This window comes from Saccoglossus kowalevskii, unplaced genomic scaffold (genome assembly GCF_978046115.1).
Source record: "Saccoglossus kowalevskii unplaced genomic scaffold, keSacKowa6.1 SCAFFOLD_24, whole genome shotgun sequence".
Taxonomy (NCBI): domain Eukaryota; kingdom Metazoa; phylum Hemichordata; class Enteropneusta; family Harrimaniidae; genus Saccoglossus; species Saccoglossus kowalevskii.
This window is the reverse complement of record NW_028188618.1, coordinates 1,457,267-1,472,575: the sequence shown is the minus strand read 5'-3', so window position 1 is coordinate 1,472,575 and position 15,309 is coordinate 1,457,267.

Genomic DNA, 15,309 nt, shown 5'->3' with positions numbered 1-15,309 from the left:
CACTTTGCCACAACTTTTCAGTTCTTTGCCACACCTTTCAGAACTTTGCCACTACTTTTCAGCACTTTGCCACGTTTCAGTACTTTGCCACACTTTTCAGCACTTTGCCACGACTTTTCAGCACTTTGTCACAACTTTTCAGTACTTTGCCACTTCTTTTCAGCACTTTGCCACACTTTTCAGTACTTTGCCACTGCTTTTCAGTACTTTGCCACAACTTTTCAGCACTTTGCCACAACTTTTCAGCACTTTGCAACGACTTTTCAGCACTTTGCCACAACTTTTCAGTACTTTGCCACTTCTTTTCAGCACTTTGCCACACTTTTCAGTACTTTGCCACTGCTTTTCAGTACTTTGCCACAACTTTTCAGCACTTTGCCACACTTTTTAGCACTTAGCCACGACTTTTCAGCACTTTGCCACAACTTTTCAGTAATTTGCCACTTCTTTTCAGCACTTTGCCACACTTTTCAGTACTTTGCCACTGCTTTTCAGTACTTTGCCACTGCTTTTCAGTACTTTGCCACAACTTTTCAGCACTTTGCCACAACTTGTCAGTACTTTGCCACACTTTTCAGCACTTTGCCACTACCTTTCAGTACTTTGCCACAACTTTTCAGCACTTTGCCACAACTTTTCACAACTTTGCTACACTTTTCACTACTTTACCACGACTTTGCCACAACTTTTCAGTACTTTGCCACAACTTTTCAGTACTTTGCCACACTTTTCAGCACTTTGACACTACCTTTCAGCACTTTGCCACAACTTTTCAGTACTTTGCCACACTTTTCAGCACTTTGCCACTACCTTTCAGTACTTTGCCACAACTTTTCAGCACTTTGCCACAACTTTTCACAACTTTGCCACACTTTTCACTACTTTACCACGACTTTGCCACAACTTTTCAGTACTTTGCCACACTTTTCAGCACTTTGACACAACTTTTCAGTACTTTGCCACACTTTTCAGTACTTTGCAACTGCTTTTCAGTACTTTGCCACTACTTTTCAGCGCTTTGCCACAACTTTTCAGTACTTTGCCATACTTTTCAGTAAGTTGCCACGACTTTGCCACAACTTTTCAGTACTTTGCCACACTTTTCAGCACTTTGACACAACTTTTCAGTACTTTGCCACACTTTTCAGTACTTTGCAACTGCTTTTCGGTACTTTGCCACACTTTCCAGCACTTTGACACTACCTTTCAGCACTTTGCCACAACTTTTCAGTACTTTGCCACACTTTTCTGTACTTTGTCACGACTTTGCCACAACTTTTCATTACTTTGCCACACTTTTCAGCACTTTGCCACTACCTTTCAGTACTTTGCCACAACTTTTCAGCACTTTGCCACAACTTTTCACAACTTTGCCACACTTTTCACTACTTTACCACGACTTTGCCACAACTTTTCAGTACTTTGCCACACTTTTCAGCACTTTGACACAACTTTTCAGTACTTTGCCACACTTTTCAGTACTTTGCAACTGCTTTTCGGTACTTTGCCACTACTTTTCAGCGCTTTGCCACAACTTTTCAGTACTTTGCCATACTTTTCAGTAAGTTGCCACGACTTCGCCACAACTTTTAAGTACTTTGCCACTACTTTTCAGCTCTTTTCCACAACTTTTCAGTACTTTGCAACACTTTTCAGCACTTTGCCACTCTATTTTCAGTACTTTGCAACTACTTTTCATCACTTTGCCACAACTTTTCAGTACTTTGCCACACTTTTCAGCACTTTGCCACTACTTTTCAGCACTTTGCCACTACCTTTCATTACTTTGCCACTACTTTTCAGCACTTTGCCACAACATTTCAGTACTTTGCTACACTGTTCATTACTTTGCCACGTCATGGCCACAACTTTTCAGTACTTTGCCACACTTTTTAGTACTTTGTAACTGCTTTTCAGTACTTTGTCACTTCTTTTCAGCACTCTGCCACACTTTTCAGTACTTTGCCACTGCTTTTCAGTACTTTGCCACAACTTTTCAGCACTTTGCCACAACTTTTCAGTACTTTGCCACAATTTTCAGCACTTTGCCACTACCTTTCAGTACTTTGCCACAACTTTTCATCACTTTGCCACAACTTTTCACAACTTTGCCACACTTTTCAGTACTTTACCACGACTTTGCCACAACTTTTCAGTACTTTGCCACACTTTTCAGCACTTTGCCACTTCTTTTCAGCACTTTGCCACAACTTTTCAGTTCTTTGCCACACTTTTCAGAACTTTGCCACTACTTTTCAGCACTTTGCCACGTTTCAGTACTTTGCCACACTTTTCAGCACTTTGCCACGACTTTTCAGCACTTTGTCACAACTTTTCAGTACTTTGCCACTTCTTTTCAGCACTTTGCCACACTTTTCAGTACTTTGCCACTGCTTTTCAGTACTTTGCCACAACTTTTCAGCACTTTGCCACAACTTTTCAGCACTTTGCAACGACTTTTCAGCACTTTGCCACAACTTTTCAGTACTTTGCCACTTCTTTTCAGCACTTTGCCACACTTTTCAGTACTTTGCCACTGCTTTTCAGTACTTTGCCACAACTTTTCAGCACTTTGCCACACTTTTTAGCACTTAGCCACGACTTTTCAGCACTTTGCCACAACTTTTCAGTACTTTGCCACTTCTTTTCAGCACTTTGCCACACTTTTCAGTACTTTGCCACTGCTTTTCAGTACTTTGCCACAACTTTTCAGCACTTTGCCACAACTTGTCAGTACTTTGCCACACTTTTCAGCACTTTGCCACTACCTTTCAGTACTTTGCCACAACTTTTCAGCACTTTGCCACAACTTTTCACAACTTTGCTACACTTTTCACTACTTTACCACGACTTTGCCACAACTTTTCAGTACTTTGCCACAACTTTTCAGTACTTTGCCACACTTTTCAGCACTTTGACACTACCTTTCAGCACTTTGCCACAACTTTTCAGTACTTTGCCACACTTTTCAGCACTTTGCCACTACCTTTCAGTACTTTGCCACAACTTTTCAGCACTTTGCCACAACTTTTCACAACTTTGCCACACTGTTCACTACTTTACCACGACTTTGCCACAACTTTTCAGTACTTTGCCACACTTTTCAGCTCTTTACCACAACTTTTCAGTACTTTGCAACACTTTTCAGCACTTTGCCACTCTATTTTCAGTACTTTGCAACTACTTTTCATCACTTTGCCACAACTTTTTCAGTACTTTGCCACACTTTTCAGCACTTTGCCACTACTTTTCAGCACTTTGCCACTACCTTTCATTACTTTGCCACTACTTTTCAGCACTTTGCCACAACATTTCAGTACTTTGCTACACTGTTCATTACTTTGCCACGACATGGCCACAACTTTTCAGTACTTTGCCACACTTTTTAGTACTTTGTAACTGCTTTTCAGTACTTTGTCACTTCTTTTCAGCACTTTGCCACACTTTTCAGTACTTTGCCACTGCTTTTCAGTACTTTGAAACAACTTTTCAGCACTTTGCCACAACTTTTCAGTACTTTGCCACACTTTTCAGAACTTTGCCACTACCTTTCAGTACTTTGCCACAACTTTTCAGCACTTTGCCACAACTTTTCACAACTTTGCCACACTTTACAGTACTTTACCACGACTTTGCCACAACTTTTCAGTACTTTGCCACACTTTTCAGTACTTTGCAACTGCTTTTCAGTACTTTGCCACTACTTTTCAGCACTTTGCCACAACTTTTCAGTAATTTGCCACACTTTTCAGTACTTTGCCACAACTTTTCAGCACTTTGCCACAACTTTTCAGTACTTTGCCACACTTTTCAGCACTTTGCCACTACCTTTCAGTACTTTGCCACAAATTTTCAGCACTTTGCCACAACTTTTCACAACTTTGCCACACTTTTCACTACTTTACCACGACTTTGCCACAACTTTTCAGTACTTTGCCACACTTTTCAGCACTTTGACACTACCTTTCAGCACTTTGCCACAACTTTTCAGTACTTTGCCACACTTTTCTGTACTTTGTCACGACTTTGCCACAACTTTTCAGTACTTTGCCACACTTTTCAGCACTTTGCCACTACCTTTCAGTACTTTGCCACAACTTTTCAGCACTTTGCCACACTTTTCACTACTTTACCACGACTTTGCCACAACTTTTCAGTACTTTGCCACACTTTTCAGCACTTTGACACAACTTTTCAGTACTTTGCCACACTTTTCAGTACTTTGCAACTGCTTTTCAATACTTTGCCACTACTTTAAGGCGCTTTGCCACAACTTTTCAGTACTTTGCCATACTTTTCAGTAAGATGCCACGACTTTGCCACAACTTTTAAGTACTTTGCCACTACTTTTCAGCTCTTTACCACGACTTTTCAGCACTTTGCAACGACTTTTCAGCACTTTGCCACAACTTTTCAGTACTTTGCCACTGCTTTTCAGCACTTTGCCACACTTTTCAGTACTTTGCCACACTTTTCAGCACTTTGCCACTACTTTTCAGCACTTTGCCACTACCTTTCATTACTTTGCCACTACTTTTCAGCACTTTGCCACACTTTTCAGTACTTTGCCACTGCTTTTCAGTACTTTGCCACATCTTTTCAGCACTTTGCCACAACTTTTCAGCACTTTGCAACGACTTTTCAGCACTTTGCCACAACTTGTCAGTACTTTGCCACTTCTTTTCAGCACTTTGCCACACTTTTCAGTACTTTGCCACTGCTTTTCAGTACTTTGCCACAACTTTTCAGCACTTTGCCACACTTTTCAGCACTTAGCCACGACTTTTCAGCACTTTGCCACAACTTTTCAGTACTTTGCCACTTCTTTTCAGCACTTTGCCACACTTTTCAGTACTTTGCCACTGCTTTTCATTACTTTGCCACAACTTTTCAGCACTTTGCCACAACTTGTCAGTACTTTGCCACACTGTTCAGCACTTTGCCACTACCTTTCAGTACTTTGCCACAACTTTTCAGCACTTTGCCACAACTTTTCACAACTTTGCTACACTTTTCACTACTTTACCACGACTTTGCCACAACTTTTCAGTACTTTGCCACACTTTTCAGCACTTTGACACTACCTTTCAGCTCTTTGCCACAACTTTTCAGTACTTTGCCACACTTTTCTGTACTTTGTAACGACTTTGCCACAACTTTTCAGTACTTTGCCACACTTTTCAGTACTTTGCCACTACCTTTCAGTACTTTGCCACAACTTTTCAGCACTTTGCCACAACTTTTCACAACTTTGCCACACGTTTCACTACTTTACCACGACTTTGCCACAACTTTTCAGTACTTTGCCACACTTTTCAGCACTTTGACACAACTTTTCAGTACTTTGCCACACTTTTCAGTACTTTGCCACTGCTTTTCAGTACTTTGCCACAACTTTTCAGCACTTTGCCACACTTTTCAGCACTTAGCCACGACTTTTCAGCACTTTGCCACAACTTTTCAGTACTTTGCCACTTCTTTTCAGCACTTTGCCACACTTTTCAGTACTTTGCCACTGCTTTTTAGTTCTTTGCCACAACTTTTCAGCACTTTGCCACAACTTGTCAGTACTTTGCCACACTTTTCAGCACTTTGCCACTACCTTTCAGTACTTTGCCACAACTTTTCAGCACTTTGCCACAACTTTTCACAACTTTGCTACACTTTTCACTACTTTACCACGACTTTGCCACAACGTTTCAGTACTTTGCCACAACTTTTCAGTACTTTGCCACACTTTTCAGCACTTTGACACTACCTTTCTGCACTTTGCCACAACTTTTCACAACTTTGCCACACTTTTCACTACTTTACCACGACTTTGCCACAACTTTTCAGTACTTTGCCACACTTTTCAGCACTTTGACACTACCTTTCAGCACTTTGCCACAACTTTTCAGTACTTTGCCACACTTTTCTGTACTTTGTCACGACTTTGCCACAACTTTTCAGTACTTTGCCACACTTTTCAGCACTTTGCCACTACCTTTCAGTACTTTGCCACAACTTTTCAGCACTTTGCCACAACTTTTCACAACTTTGCCACACTTTTCACTACTTTACCACGACTTTGCCACAACTTTTCAGTACTTTGCCACACTTTTCAGCACTTTGACACAACTTTTCAGTACTTTGCCCACACTTTTCAGTACTTTGCAACTGCTTTTCAGTACTTTGCCACTACTTTTCAGCGCTTTGCCACAACTTTTCAGTACTTTGCCATACTTTTCAGTAAGTTGCCACGACTTAGCCACAACTTTTAAGTACTTTGCCACTACTTTTCAGCTCTTTACCACAACTTTTCAGTACTTTGCAACACTTTTCAGCACTTTGCCACTCTATTTTCAGTACTTTGCAACTACTTTTCATCACTTTGCCACAACTTTTCAGTACTTTGCCACACTTTTCAGCACTTTGCCACTACTTTTCAGCACTTTGCCACTACCTTTCATTACTTTGCCACTACTTTTCAGCACTTTGCCACAACATTTCAGTACTTTGCTACACTGTTCATTACTTTGCCACGACATGGCCACAACTTTTCAGTACTTTGCCACACTTTTTAGTACTTTGTAACTGCTTTTCAGTACTTTGTCACTTCTTTTCAGCACTTTGCCACACTTTTCAGTACTTTGCCACTGCTTTTCAGTACTTTGAAACAACTTTTCAGCACTTTGCCACAACTTTTCAGTACTTTGCCACACTTTTCAGAACTTTGCCACTACCTTTCAGTACTTTGCCACAACTTTTCAGCACTTTGCCACAACTTTTCACAACTTTGCCACACTTTTCAGTACTTTGCAACTGCTTTTCAGTACTTTGCCACTACTTTTCAGCACTTTGCCACAACTTTTCAGTAATTTGCCACACTTTTCAGTACTTTGCCACAACTTTTCAGCACTTTGCCACAACTTTTCAGTACTTTGCCACATTTTTCAGCACTTTGCCACTACCTTTCAGTACTTTGCCACAACTTTTCAGCACTTTGCCACAACTTTTCACAACTTTGCCACACTTTTCACTACTTTACCACGACTTTGCCACAACTTTTCAGTACTTTGCCACACTTTTCAGCACTTTGACACTACCTTTCAGCACTTTGCCACAACTTTTCAGTACTTTGCCACACTTTTCTGTACTTTGTCACGACTTTGCCACAACTTTTCAGTACTTTACCACACTTTTCAGCACTTTGCCACTACCTTTCAGTACTTTGCCACAACTTTTCAGCACTTTGCCACACTTTTCACTACTTTACCACGACTTTGCCACAACTTTTCAGTACTTTGCCACACTTTTCAGCACTTTGACACAACTTTTCAGTACTTTGCCACACTTTTCAGTACTTTGCAACTGCTTTTCAGTACTTTGCCACTACTTTAAGGCGCTTTGCCACGACTTTTCAGTACTTTGCCATACTTTTCAGTAAGTTGCCACGACTTTGCCACAACTTTTAAGTACTTTGCCACTACTTTTCAGCTCTTTACCACAACTTTTCAGCACTTTGCAACGACTTTTCAGCACTTTGCCACAACTTTTCAGTACTTTGCCACTTCTTTTCAGCACTTTGCCACACTTTTCAGTACTTTGCCACACTTTTCAGCACTTTGCCACTACTTTTCAGCACTTTGCCACTACCTTTCATTACTTTGCCACTACTTTTCAGCACTTTGCCACACTTTTCAGTACTTTGCCACTGCTTTTCAGTACTTTGCCACATCTTTTCAGCACTTTGCCACAACTTTTCAGCACTTTGCAACGACTTTTCAGCACTTTGCCACAACTTTTCAGTACTTTGCCACTTCTTTTCAGCACTTTGCCACACTTTTCAGTACTTTGCCACTGCTTTTCAGGACTTTGCCACAACTTTTCAGCACTTTGCCACACTTTTCAGCACTTAGCCACGACTTTTCAGCACTTTGCCACAACTTTTCAGTACTTTGCCACTTCTTTTCAGCACTTTGCCACACCTTTCAGTACTTTGCCACTGCTTTTCAATACTTTGCCACAACTTTTCAGCACTTTGCCACAACTTGTCAGTACTTTGCCACACTGTTCAGCACTTTGCCACTACCTTTCAGTACTTTGCCACAACTTTTCAGCACTTTGCCACAACTTTTCACAACTTTGCTACACTTTTCACTACTTTACCACGACTTTGCCACAACTTTTCAGTACTTTGCCACACTTTTCAGCACTTTGACACTACCTTTCAGGACTTTGCCACAACTTTTCAGTACTTTGCCACACTTTTCTGTACTTTGTCACGACTTTGCCACAACTTTTCAGTACTTTGCCACACTTTTCAGTACTTTGCCACTACCTTTCAGTACTTTGCCACAACTTTTCAGCACTTTGCCACAACTTTTCACAACTTTGCCACACTTTTCACTACTTTACCACGACTTTGCCACAACTTTTCAGTACTTTGCCACACTTTTCAGCACTTTGACACAACTTTTCAGTACTTTGCCACACTTTTCAGTACTTTGCAACTGATTTTCAGTACTTTGCCACTACTTTTCAGCGCTTTGCCACAACTTTTCAGTACTTTGCCATACTTTTCAGTAAGTTGCCACGACTTTGCCACAACTTTTAAGTACTTTGCCACTACTTTTCAGCTCTTTACCACAACTTTTCAGTACTTTGCAACACTTTTCAGCACTTTGCCACTCTATTTTCAGTACTTTGCAACTACTTTTCATCACTTTGCCACAACTTTTCAGTACTTTGCCACACTTTTCAGCACTTTGCCACTACTTTTCAGCACTTTGCCACTTCCTTTCATTACTTTGCCACTACTTTTCAGCACTTTGCCACAACATTTCAGTACTTTGCTACACTGTTCATTACTTTGCCACGACATGGCCACAACTTTTCAGTACTTTGCCACACTTTTTAGTACTTTGTAACTGCTTTTCAGTACTTTGTCACTTCTTTTCAGCACTTTGCCACACTTTTCAGTACTTTGCCACTGCATTTCAGTACTTTGCCACAACTTTTCAGCACTTTGCCACTACCTTTCAGTACTTTGCCACAACTTTTCACTACTTTACCACGACTTTGCCACAACTTTTCAGTACTTTGCCACACTTTTCAGCACTTTGCCACTTCTTTTCAGCACTTTGCCACAACTTTTCAGTTCTTTGCCACACTTTTCAGAACTTTGCCACTACTTTTCAGCACTTTGCCACAACGTTTCAGTACTTTGCCACACTTTTCAGCACTTTGCCACGACTTTTCAGCACTTTGTCACAACTTTTCAGTACTTTGCCAATTCTTTTCAGCACTTTGCCACACTTTTCAGTACTTTGCCACTGCTTTTCAGTACTTTGCCACAACTTTTCAGCACTTTGCCACAACTTTTCAGCACTTTGCAACGACTTTTCAGCACTTTGCCACAACTTTTCAGTACTTTGCCACTTCTTTTCAGCACTTTGCCACACTTTTCAGTACTTTGCCACTGCTTTTCAGTACTTTGCCACAACTTTTCAGCACTTTGCCACACTTTTCAGCACTTAGCCACGACTTTTCAGCACTTTGCCACAACTTTTCAGTACTTTGCCACTTCTTTTCAGCACTTTGCCACACTTTTCAGTACTTTGCCACTGCTTTTCAGTACTTTGCCACAACTTTTCAGCACTTTGCCACAACTTGTCAGTACTTTGCCACACTTTTCAGCACTTTGCCACTACCTTTCAGTACTTTGCCACAACTTTTCAGCACTTTGCTACACTTTTCACTACTTTACCACGATTTTGCCACAACTTTTCAGTACTTTGCCACAACTTTTCAGTACTTTGCCACACTTTTCAGCACTTTGACAATACCTTTCAGCACTTTGCCACAACTTTTCAGTACTTTGCCACACTTTTCTGTACTTTGTCACGAGTTTGCCACAACTTTTCAGTACTTTGCCACACTTTTCAGCACTTTGCCACTACCTTTCAGTACTTTGCCACAACTTTTCAGCACTTTGCCACAACTTTTCACAACTTTGCCACACTTTTCACTACTTTACCACGACTTTGCCACAATTTTTCAGTACTTTGCCACACTTTTCAGCACTTTGACACAACTTTTCAGTACTTTGCCACACTTTTCAGTACTTTGCAACTACTTTTCAGTACTTTGCCACTACTTTTCAGCGCTTTGCCACAACTTTTCAGTACTTTGCCATACTTTTCAGTAAGTTGCCACGACTTTGCCACAACTTTTAAGTACTTTGCCACTACTTTTCAGCTCTTTACCACAACTTTTCAGTACTTTGCAACACTTTTCAGCACTTTGCCACTCTATTTTCAGTACTTTGCAACTGCTTTTCATCACTTTGCCACAACTTTTCAGTACTTTGCCACACTTTTCAGCACTTTGCCACTACTTTTCAGCACTTTGCCACTACCTTTCATTACTTTGCCACTACTTTTCAGCACTTTGCCACAACATTTCAGTACTTTGCTACACTGTTCATTACTTTGCCACGACATGGCCACAACTTTTCCGTACTTTGCCACACTTTTTAGTACTTTGTAACTGCTTTTCAGTACTTTGTCACTTCTTTTCAGCACTTTGCCACACTTTTCAGTACTTTGCCACTGCTTTTCAGTACTTTGCCACAACTTTTCAGTACTTTGCCACACTTTTCAGAACTTTGCCACTACCTTTCAGTACTTTGCCACAACTTTTCAGCACTTTGCCACAACTTTGCCACACTTTTCAGTACTTTACCACGACTTTGCCACAACTTTTCAGTACTTTGCCACACTTTTCAGTACTTTGCAACTGCTTTTCAGTACTTTGCCACTACTTTTCAGCACTTTGCCACAACTTTTCAGTAATTTGCCACACTTTTCAGTACTTTGCCACAACTTTTCAGCACTTTGCCACAACTTTTCAGTACTTTGCCACACTTTTCAGCACTTTGACACTAACTTTCAGCACTTTGCCACAACTTTTCAGTACTTTGCCACATTTTTCTGTACTTTGTCACGACTTTGCCACAACTTTTCAGTACTTTGCCACACTTTTCAGCACTTTGCCACTACCTTTCAGTACTTTGCCACAACTTTTCAGCACTTTGCCACACTTTTCACTACTTTACCACGACTTTGCAACAACTTTTCAGTACTTTGCCACAACTTTTCAGCACTTTGACACAACTTTTCAGTACTTTGCCACACTTTTCAGTACTTTGCAACTGCTTTTCAGTACTTTGCCACTACTTTTCAGCGCTTTGCCACAACTTTTCAGTACTTTGCCATACTTTTCAGTAAGTTGCCACGACTTTGCCACAACTTTTAAGTACTTTGCCACTACTTTTCAGCTCTTTACCACAACTTTTCAGCACTTTGCAACGACTTTTCAGCACTTTGCCACAACTTTTCAGTACTTTGCCACTTCTTTTCAGCACTTTGCCACACTTTTCAGTACTTTGCCACTGCTTTTCAGTATTTTGCCACAACTTTTCAGCACTTTGCCACACTTTTCAGCACTTAGCCACGACTTTTCAGCACTTTGCCACAACTTTTCAGTACTTTGCCACTTCTTTTCAGCACTTTGCCACACTTTTCAGTACTTTGCCACTGCTTTTCAGTACTTTGCCACAACTTTTCAGCACTTTGCCACAACTTTTCAGTACTTTGCCACACTTTTCAGCACTTTGCCACTACCTTTCAGTACTTTGCCACAACTTTTCAGCACTTTGCCACAACTTTTCACAACTTTGCTACACTTTTCACTACTTTACCACGACTTTGCCACAACTTTTCAGTACTTTGCCACACTTTTCAGCACTTTGACACTACCTTTCAGCACTTTGCCACAACTTTTCAGTACTTTGCCACACTTTTCAGTACTTTGCAACTGCTTTTCAGTACTTTGCCACTACTTTTCAGCACTTTGCCACAACTTTTCAGTACTTTGCCACATTTTTCTGTACTTTGTCACGACTTTGCCACAACTTTTCAGTACTTTGCCACACTTTTCAGCACTTTGCCACTACCTTTCAGTACTTTGCAACAACTTTTCAGCACTTTGCCACACTTTTCACTACTTTACCACGACTTTGCCACAACTTTTCAGTACTTTGCCACAACTTTTCAGCACTTTGACACAACTTTTCAGTACTTTGCCACACTTTTCAGTACTTTGCAACTGCTTTTCAGTACTTTGCCACTACTTTTCAGCGCTTTGCCACAACTTTTCAGTACTTTGCCATACTTTTCAGTAAGTTGCCACGACTTTGCCACAACTTTTAAGTACTTTGCCACTACTTTTCAGCTCTTTACCACAACTTTTCAGCACTTTGCAACGACTTTTCAGCACTTTGCCACAACTTTTCAGTACTTTGCCACTTCTTTTCAGCACTTTGCCACACTTTTCAGTACTTTGCCACTGCTTTTCAGTATTTTGCCACAACTTTTCAGCACTTTGCCACACTTTTCAGCACTTAGCCACGACTTTTCAGCACTTTGCCACAACTTTTCAGTACTTTGCCACTTCTTTTCAGCACTTTGCCACACTTTTCAGTACTTTGCCACTGCTTTTCAGTACTTTGCCACAACTTTTCAGCACTTTGCCACAACTTTTCAGTACTTTGCCACACTTTTCAGCACTTTGCCACTACCTTTCAGTACTTTGCCACAACTTTTCAGCACTTTGCCACAACTTTTCACAACTTTGCTACACTTTTCACTACTTTACCACGACTTTGCCACAACTTTTCAGTACTTTGCCACACTTTTCAGCACTTTGACACTACCTTTCAGCACTTTTCCACAACTTTTCAGTACTTTGCCACACTTTTCAGTACTTTGCAACTGCTTTTCAGTACTTTGCCACTACTTTTCAGCGCTTTGCCACAACTTTTCAGTACTTTGCCATACTTTTCAGTAAGTTGCCACGACTTTGCCACAACTTTTAAGTACTTTGCCACTACTTTTCAGCTCTTTACCACAACTTTTCAGTACTTTGCAACACTTTTCAGCACTTTGCCACTCTATTTTCAGTACTTTGCAACTGCTTTTCATCACTTTGCCACAACTTTTCAGTACTTTGCCACACTTTTCAGCACTTTGCCACTACTTTTCAGCACTTTGCCACTACCTTTCATTACTTTGCCACTACTTTTCAGCACTTTGCCACAACATTTCAGTACTTTGCTACACTGTTCATTACTTTGCCACGACATGGCCACAACTTTTCAGTACTTTGCCACACTTTTTTAGTACTTTGTAACTGCTTTTCAGTACTTTGTCACTTCTTTTCAGCACTTTGCCACACTTTTCAGTACTTTGCCACTGCTTTTCAGTACTTTGCCACAACTTTTCAGCACTTTGCCACAACTTTTCAGTACTTTGCCACACTTTTCAGAACTTTGCCACTACCTTTCAGTACTTTGCCACAACTTTTCAGCACTTTGCCACAACTTTGCCACACTTTTCAGTACTTTACCACGACTTTGCCACAACTTTTCAGTACTTTGCCACACTTTTCAGTACTTTGCAACTGCTTTTCAGTACTTTGCCACTACTTTTCAGCACTTTGCCACAACTTTTCAGTAATTTGCCACACTTTTCAGTACTTTGCCACAACTTTTCAGCACTTTGCCACAACTTTTCAGTACTTTGCCACACTTTTCAGCACTTTGCCACTACCTTTCACTACTTTGCCACAACTTTTCTGCACTTTGCCACAACTTTTCACAACTTTGCCACACTTTTCACTACTTTACCACGACTTTGCCACAACTTTTCAGTACTTTGCCACACTTTTCAGCACTTTGACACTAACTTTCAGCACTTTGCCACAACTTTTCAGTACTTTGCCACATTTTTCTGTACTTTGTCACGACTTTGCCACAACTTTTCAGTACTTTGCCACACTTTTCAGCACTTTGCCACTACCTTTCAGTACTTTGCCACAACTTTTCAGCACTTTGCCACACTTTTCACTACTTTACCACGACTTTGCCACAACTTTTCAGTACTTTGCCACAACTTTTCAGCACTTTGACACAACTTTTCAGTACTTTGCCACACTTTTCAGTACTTTGCAACTGGATTTCAGTACTTTGCCACTACTTTTCAGCGCTTTGCCACAACTTTTCAGTACTTTGCCATACTTTTCAGTAAGTTGCCATGACTTTGCCACAACTTTTAAGTACTTTGCCATTACTTTTCAACTCTTTACCACAACTTTTCAGCACTTTGCAACGACTTTTCAGCACTTTGCCACAACTTTTCAGTACTTTGCCACTTCTTTTCAGCACTTTGCCACACTTTTCAGTACTTTGCCACTGCTTTTCAGTATTTTGCCACAACTTTTCAGCACTTTGCCACACTTTTCAGCACTTAGCCACGACTTTTCAGAACTTTGCCACAACTTTTCAGTACTTTGCCACTTTTTTTCAGTACTTTGCCACAACTTTTCAGCACTTTGCCATAACTTTTCAGTACTTTGCCACACTTTTCAGCACTTTGCCACTACCTTTCAGTACTTTGCCACAACTTTTCAGCACTTTGCCACAACTTTTCACAACTTTGCTACACTTTTCACTACTTTACCACGACTTTGCCACAACTTTTCAGTACTTTGCCACACTTTTCAGCACTTTGACACTACCTTTCAGCACTTTGCCACAACTTTTCAGTACTTTTCCACACTTTTCTGTACTTTGTCACGACTTTGCCACAACTTTTCAGTACTTTGCCACACTTTTCAGCACTTTGCCACTACCTTTCAGTACTTTGCCACAACTTTTCAGCACTTTGCCACAACTTTTCACAACTTTGCCACACTTTTCACTACTTTACCACGACTTTGCCACAACTTTTCAGTACTTTGCCACACTTTTCAGCACTTTGACACAACTTTTCAGTACTTTGCCACACTTTTCAGTACTTTGCAACTGCTTTTCAGTACTTTGCCACTACTTTTCAGCGCTTTGCCACAACTTTTCAGTACTTTGCCATACTTTTCAGTAAGTTGCCACGACTTTGCCACAAATTTTAAGTACTTTGCCACTACTTTTCAGCTCTTTACCACAATTTTTCAGTACTTTGCAACACTTTTCAGCACTTTGCCACTCTATTTTCAGTACTTTTCCACACTTTTCTGTACTTTGTCACGACTTTGCCACAACTTTTCAGTACTTTGCCACACTTTTCAGCACTTTGCCACTACCTTTCAGTACTTTGCCACAACTTTTCAGCACTTTGCCACAACTTTTCACAACTTTGCCACACTTTTCACTACTTTACCACGACTTTGCCACAACTTTTCAGCACTTTGCCACAACTTTTCAGTACT